Below are 7,973 nucleotides of genomic sequence, written 5' to 3'. Positions count from 1 at the left end.
GATGAAAGAATCAGAGGGTGGTTAGAGAAAAAAGGTATATATAAAGAAAGTCAGGCAGGTTTCAGAAAGGGTAGGGCTGCCAGAGACGCAAAATGAAGTACTAACAGATGAGGGAATTACAGAGAGTTTTAGAACGGAGCGAGGGGTAAGACAGGGTTGCCCATTAAGCCCAACACTCTTCAACATTTTTACTAATTATTTTCCTATAATGAAATTACTATAATTTTTGGACGACTTTATGACTACTAATAAGAATAATTATAAAAAATTATAAAAATTATAGTGAAATAATTATATAAATTAATAACATTGAAATATTGAAATAATTATTGAAAAAAGTAGAAGATACCCATAGTTTTTATGTTTCATTTGACCTTTATTCTTAAACAAAGATTATTTAAATATGTCCATTTTTATGTACTATTGTGTGAGTAGTTCAAAATAAATAATTCATTTATACGTCCTTCTACTTCTTGCAATAATGATTTTAATATTATTAATTGCCATAATTATTTCTCTACATTATTACATTCTCATCAAGCGAAGGTATTAGATTTGTGTAAAATTTGACCCCCCCCCCCCCCCCCGTTTTTGTCAAATGTTTTCTGTAATTACTCCAATCATTATTCCTGTAATTGCAAAAAAATTATAGGAAATTCATTATAGGTCTATAATGATTTCCACGACAATAAAAGATCAGAAGACCAGATGTAAAAATTTTATTTGTCTTTATTTTTAATTGCTTTCTTATTTTTTTAAACAAAAAATTCTCCTAAACGAAAAGGAATTTAAGTGAAGAACAAATTGCAATTAAAGCAATTAAAATTGAAAATTGTATCTCTTGATTCATTTTTTTAATTTTATTCGAATAAAGTATTATAAATATATTGGTTATAGTTTATACGTACAGATGCAATATCACATTTCTAGTAGGATCCTTCACTTCCCTTTCCCAGACAATATTTTTTTGTTGGAAAACAACTGACAGAAAGCAGGAAGGGCCCTTTTTTTTACTGCTTTCTGTCACTTGTTTTCCAACAAAAAAAAAGAAACCCGCAGATTCCGAATTATTATGTTTTAGGCTGTTAACTATGAAATTTAAAAAAATCTACTTCTAAATTTTTATCCGAAAGCTTAACAAAGGACGCTTGAGTGTCGGCTACCCAACTGATATAGCCTCTCTGCTTGTTGTTTATGATAGAATTCTTATTACAATTTCAGCCTCTCTGCTTGTTATTTATGATCGTATTTCTATTACAATTCCGGAAAGGACATTTTAAAGCCTTCAAAACATTTTAAAGAACTAACTGGACCTTAAAATATATCTACCCTAGAGAATCTTTAGAGAACCTTTAGACCCTAGAGAATCTTTAAAATATACTCAGAGATTACTTTCGGTAGGGTGCACACCTAATATTGAACTGTCACACTATTCAAACTCTAGATTTTTGATCATTTAATGATTACAATTAAATCTGACTTACTTACCCATACTGTCCAGGTAACAACTTGTCAACTTAATTCTGTACTAAAACACAGAAATAAATAAGCACGTATATTGACAAACTCAATTGACAATATTTACAGGAACATAACCTCAGTTTTTAGTTGTCATTCAACACGGCACGCAATCGCTCATTTCTTGCGGGAGAAAAGGAGATAGCAAATCTCAGTACGCTGTCCCCTTCTTTGGAGCATTGGGTTAAAACCATGGACATATGAAACACGGGACTAGGCATGCCATCCCATGGACATTGGAAACACGGGATTAGGCATCATGATCCATGATCAAAGAATACACGGTCTAGCCACACGCAACTAAAAAAAAGTTAACCAATAAGGAGCAACTCCACCATTTTTGACCATATTGGATAAGTGAGCGCGCGAGAATGAAGTACATTTGAAAGGAAGTAAATGCAATGAGCGAAGATTGTAAGTAAATGATAAAGAAATTATATAGTTTATAAATAAATTAAATTAGTTTAAAAATAATGAAATTTTTGAGACGCGTAATCTAAAGCATAAGCAAATATATAACGTCTAACTTGTAATATAGAAGAAATACTTAGAAATATGGATAACATAACCTTTCAAGGCTCCTGAGGAATTGTACCTTAAAAGGCGAATGAAATGTAGTATCATCCACCTAAGGAGAAAAAAGAATATTGTTTTCGGGCTGAACGCAGAAATAAATAAATGGAAAATATCAATATCATATCCTGTATTATGATAATATCCGTTTTTATATTTCGTATATACATAAGCACTAAATGAGAACAAAAGAACCCTCTCAGGGTACACCACTACAATTTTCACAAAGTTAATCTTAACACGACGCGCTTTCACAAATGGATAGCGTCAGCAGTGTCCGCTTCTTGCCCCTTATTTGTATATTGAGAACTTTCACAGGTATTGACACTGATTTACAATGTAGCCATAATTCATGATTTCAAATCTTTTGAGTGAAGACCGAGACGCTAATGTTTGCTATGGTAACCAAGATGGCTAAAAGTGGTGGAGTACGAATGGGGACGAAATTGGGGGAGCTGATGGCTAGACCGTGTATTCTTAGATCATGCTAGGCATCCCATCCTAACTTGGTCGAGCATCGTTGAATCCACAGGAGGGGGGAGAATTCCATGAGTGGGAGAGCCGCCATCTTACGATGTACCACTTTATTATGCGCACGAGTATTTTTGCCGACAAACTGCATGAAAATAGCAACATGTGGGCGCTGCCATGTGTGTTGCGGGACATCAAAGGATGGCGGACCTCCCACCTCATTGCATCAACTCCGCTTTGGCATGCCTAGTCCCGTGTTTCCTATGTCCATGGGTTTAAACACCTAAGTCTGGCAATAAATGTACGGTTACCGCAGTCGAAACTCGAGACGCTTCATACAGCACCCTTGTGAAGTTAGCATCCCAATTTCCACTAATTTGGAAATATCGACTTTTTTCTTTTTGTTATTGTTCGTTGGTCAATTTTCGACGTTTATTGGTTAAAATTGCAAAAGTTAATGCTATTTAAAATTTTTGGTGCAAAGGTCACACTAGCACAAAAGAAATGCTTGCTAGCGCTCTAATTTTTTATATTTTCCAACAATTCTTCGCGAAATCGTTTCTTGGTGTTTGTTGGTCAATTTTTTATGTTCTTTGTTAAAAATTGAAAAAGATATTGGATTTTGAAAAATTGCTTGCACCCGGTGTATAATTGTCACTGCGCAAATGCTTCCGCGCAGCTGCCTCCTCGACATGTCAGCGTACTTGCTATTGGCGCGAAATTTTAAAGAACAAAGAATGGCAAAAATACGACAGAGTTTTTGGTTTCACATTACCAGGTTCGCTATATAAAATTTAGTGTGCATATTAGTAGATTTTTAGTTTGTTAGCACGATAACTTTCGAAAGAATTGACAGATTGAATTGGCCTTTGGTATACCCTTTGAGTGTCCTAAAATGAAGGTCAAGTTCGTTAGCCAGCCATTTTTGGTGAAAATTCAAAAAGTGAGCACATTTTGAAAATTTTCGAGACCACTTTTTTTTTAATTCAGATATTGTCTGTACGGATATTCATAGCATTCAATCAGATGAACAATTTAACTTAATGACTTTTCTTTATATAACCAAAATTTACCACAGTTATAGCATTTACAAAATTTCAAAAAACACGAAAATCAACATTTGAAGCCAAATAACAAAATGTACAAAATGGGTAAAAATATGACCAAACAAAAATTGTGCATTTCAAAAAGATCTACAAATTTATTATGGATAACTTTTTGATAGCATCTGTATTTTATGTTTTATTCGTGAAACACGATATTAACAATAAAAAATCAGCCCGCTGCGTGGGCACATTCTCATTACAACTTATGTTTTTACATTCTCGTCAAAGAAGGTATTAGATTTAACACAAAATTTGACCCCCCCCCCCAGTTTTTGTCAAATGTCCATGTTTTTAAACCCCCTGAATCCGAAAAACAGGTTTTTACTAACGTGCCTGTCTGTCTGTATGTATGTCCTTCTGTCTGTCTGCCTGTGAACACGATAACTTTTGAAAAAAGTAATCCATTAGATTGCCCTTTGGTACACTCGCTCAGTGTCCTAAACTAAAGGTCAAGTTCGTTAGCCAGCCATTTTGGATGAAAATGAAAAAGTAGGCACATTTTGAATATTTTTGAGATCACTTTTTTAAAAATTCTCTGTACGGTTGTCCATAGTATTAAAAAAACTTAACAATTTATCCTAATGACTTTTTCAAAAAATCAAAAATTACTAGAGTTACAGCATTTTCAAAAACCAAAAAACAAACTAAAATGAACATTTTAAGTCAAACAACGCATGATATGAAAAAAAAGTCAAGAAAAGAAAAACTTTGCTTTTTAAAAGCCCTACAGGACTATGATAACAACTTTTTTAATTTAGTCGAAAAGTTGAACATTCCAAATTTGATAGTACCAAAAATAATGAAAAATTCAAAAATTCCACTTTTTGGTCGTAAAAAATAACATTCAAAATAAAAATATTAAATTTGTTTGAAAAAAACGACACAAGGTATGAACTTAAATCACCAGACAAAATTTTTTCGCCTGAAAAGGTCTGTACATTGATCATTAATCATTTTTCGATAGGACAAGTAGATTTTCTTTTAATCGTAAAAAATAAGATAAAAAATGCAAAAATTAACTTTTTGAAAAAAGCATAGAAAAGACGAAAGAGAACATAGGCTCCTATATAGGATCCTATATAGTTTCCTGTATTAGACACTATGCAGATGCGCAGTAGTTTTTATTTAATCGCAAAAACATCCGAAAAATTATAAAAACAAGGAAATAAGAATTAGTATAATTTAATTTTTATGCATATTATGAATTGTAATGATATACATTTATTGAAATGATACATATTTCAGAGCAGCTTAGAATACAATTTGAAGCAAAATAAGAAACAAATACAAAAATAATCATGATAAATACAATTTGCTTTTTATTTTGCAATTTCTGAATAAGTAATCCCAGGCAGAGTTACATAAAAAATGTATTATAATTGATATAAAAGTGTTGTGTATAATGTAGAAAAGTTGAAATGTTGGACAAAATCGAGTGCGAAGCACGAGATACGTGATGAGAATGTGTTCGTTAAAGCCAAAATAGCTTTAACAAAAGAGAGTTCAAAATCACAAAATTACAGTTGTCGGTCCGTTCACCTTTGATTTTAAAAGGTCTGTGCCCGAATGCGGAAGAAATGCAAAGACCAAGTGCGGAGTGCGATTGTCCTCAGTCGCGTGCCGTAGCTGCGCTCAAACTCTCGAGCAAAGCTCTTTTAACGAAAAAGAATTCACAATTACAAAATTACAGTGGAGGATGTTTTGAATCTTAATTTAAATATGTTTTCGCAAGAATGTGCGTAAATATAAAGACCGAGCGCGTAAAGCGAGGTAAATACATAATCAAGCGCGAGAACCAACTGTCGTGCGCCCTAGGCACGCTTAGACTTGTGAGCGAAGCGAGCCGCGCGCTCAGCGCGCGATAAGAAGGTTTTTTTTAAGTAGGTTTATTTTTAACAGAATCCAAATCAAGGTTGCCTTTTGATATATTATAAATATTATAACTTAAATCGAGAACTGTGCTTTAAACTTCTGAGGAATTTCAGCAATAAATTGTAATTGAATTTTTTTCGATTTGTTTTTAAAGAAGGTTCTCAAAGCACCTACGGCTCTGACGATTACATTCTCATTATGAAACTCGCGTTTCATGCCCGATAATTTTCAATTATCAAAATAAGAAATATATATATATATATATTCAATATTAATACATATCTATATTTTATTTCTAGTCGAAATTTAGATTGATATTCCTTAACCTATTAAAAAAAATTCCCTTTTTTTGCAAATTTTCTAAATTTTGAAAAGCATATAACTTTCTTTTTGAGGTTTTATCGAATTTAAAAACGCCATTAAGATGATTTGCAAGTCTCTTTGCTGTGGACGAGAAAATTTTACACAAATTTCTAAAACTCACAAAAAAATTTATTTAAATTTTGAAAAAGGTCTAACTTTTTGAATTTTTGTCTAATTAAAAAATTGAACTAAAATAGTTTCTAAATATATTTAATTTCTAGTGACAAATGTAAATGAAATTTCCTAATCTAACAGAAAAATATTTTTCTGAACATTTTCAAAAGCCTATATATATGAAACTTTGATGCTTATCAGATTTGAAAAAAATTCAAATCTTGAGAATGCTCTAAATTTTTTAATTTTGGTTGGAAATATCTGCTTAACGAACTTAACCTTAATTTTGTGAGTGCTGAAACGTAAAGTTCCGTTAGAAACCAGAGATCGAAAATTTAGACGATTACATTACACTCTCCTGAATAAGAATGTAAAAATAAAATAAATGTTGTGTTAAAACTGTTTGCTTGAAATCTCATTCTTGAAGGAACTGCGTGCAAAGGTCGATTTCTCGTGCCAACGTATCTTGTACAAAGTGACCGATTCTCAAATCAATTTTGAACTTGATGCGTATTTTAGATTAATATTTAACCCCGAGAAAAAAAGAATTCACCAATAGGTCTCTACATATTTAAGAGAAAAAATTAACTCTACATAAAATTATTATTAAAAGAACTTACGTACTCATCGAAAAACTTTGATGGTATCATATAAGATACGTGAAGAAATGTTGAAAATATCCTAAGTATACGTTCAAAAACGGATTATTATGTCTTAAAGTACACGCATTTGAAATTTATACACATAAAAAAGAAACCTTTAAAAATTTATATTTTGAATTCGCTTACGAATTTTTACATGAAAATACGTGTACACCTACATTAAAACAGTTTCTTTTGTCGCTTATAATTAGGGATTGACAACTTTTATATATATTATATAAAAGTATATATACTATATAGGGCTTGACACTTTCATATATTTTATAATATTCAGTAAAGGAATCTTTTTCATTCTTGCATTAACATATTTTGTTATTTTTAAAATTAGTTGTTTCTCAAAATTAGTTAATCTCAATTTTACGCAATCTTCAGTAATCTTCAACACTACCATTTATATGCATATATTTCCAAACTATAATTGCACTTAATTATACTAAATTTTATATAACGAAGCTGCTAATGCGAAACCAAAACCTCGTCATGTTTCTGCCATTCTTTGTTGTTTAAAATTTTGCGCCAACGGCAAGTACGCTGACGTACGCCGGGTGCAAGCATTTTTTCAAAATCCAATATCTTTTCCAATTTTGAACAAAAAACATTAAAAATTGACCAAAAAACACCAGCAAATGATTCCGCGAAGAAGTTTTGAAAAATATAAAAAGTTAGAGCGTTGGCAAACATTTCTTTTGCGCTAGTGTGAAGTTTGCACCGAAACTTTAAATATTAATAACTTTTGCAATTTTAACCAACAAACACCAGCCAACGACCAACAAACAATTACATTCATGAGTACATTCCATGAGTGGGGAGAGCCGCCATCTTACGATGTGCCACTTGATTATGCGCACGAGCATGTTTTGCCGACAAACTGTGCATGAGAATATAAACATGTAGGCGCTGCCATGTTTGTCGCGGGACATCAAAATATGGCGGACCTCCCCCTCATTGCATCAACCACACAATGGCATGTCTAGTCCGTGTTTCCTATCACCAAAGATATTATAAACGTAGATGCGGTGCGGGCTTAGTTGCCCGCCATAAATGTAGACGGCGCGTCCGGCCAAAAAAGTCACTTCCACTCTACCCACCGCTCGCCGTAGAAAGCACCAATCGATATAGTTTGCCAAGAGCCACTTGGAGCGCTGTAAGCAGCTCTCGGTACACCGATGGTAAACTTAGCTTGGAAAAGAATCATTGAAATTAAAATTAAATTGCCAATTAATGCGTTTTTACATTTCATAACAAACGTAAAATATCCACGCTTTGTAAAACATGGTTATTTTAATAGATACCA

General features: G+C 32.6%; 1 long non-coding RNA gene across 1 annotated transcript in view; it reads right to left on the bottom strand.

Moving 5' to 3' along the window:
• Positions 1–1,631, bottom strand: part of LOC117167925 — a 19,275-nt gene extending 17,644 nt beyond the window's left edge. Inside the window, exon 1 of the long non-coding RNA XR_004466446.1 lies at positions 1,489–1,631. This is a non-coding gene — a long non-coding RNA (uncharacterized LOC117167925). The remainder of the gene's footprint in view (positions 1–1,488) is intronic.
• Between the last annotated feature and the right edge of the window lie 6,342 nt (positions 1,632–7,973).

This window comes from Belonocnema kinseyi, chromosome 2 (assembly GCF_010883055.1).
Source record: "Belonocnema kinseyi isolate 2016_QV_RU_SX_M_011 chromosome 2, B_treatae_v1, whole genome shotgun sequence".
NCBI classification, from domain to species: Eukaryota; Metazoa; Arthropoda; class Insecta; order Hymenoptera; family Cynipidae; genus Belonocnema; species Belonocnema kinseyi.
The sequence above is the reverse complement of the archived record's forward strand: the minus strand, read 5'-3'. Positions and strand labels throughout refer to the sequence as shown.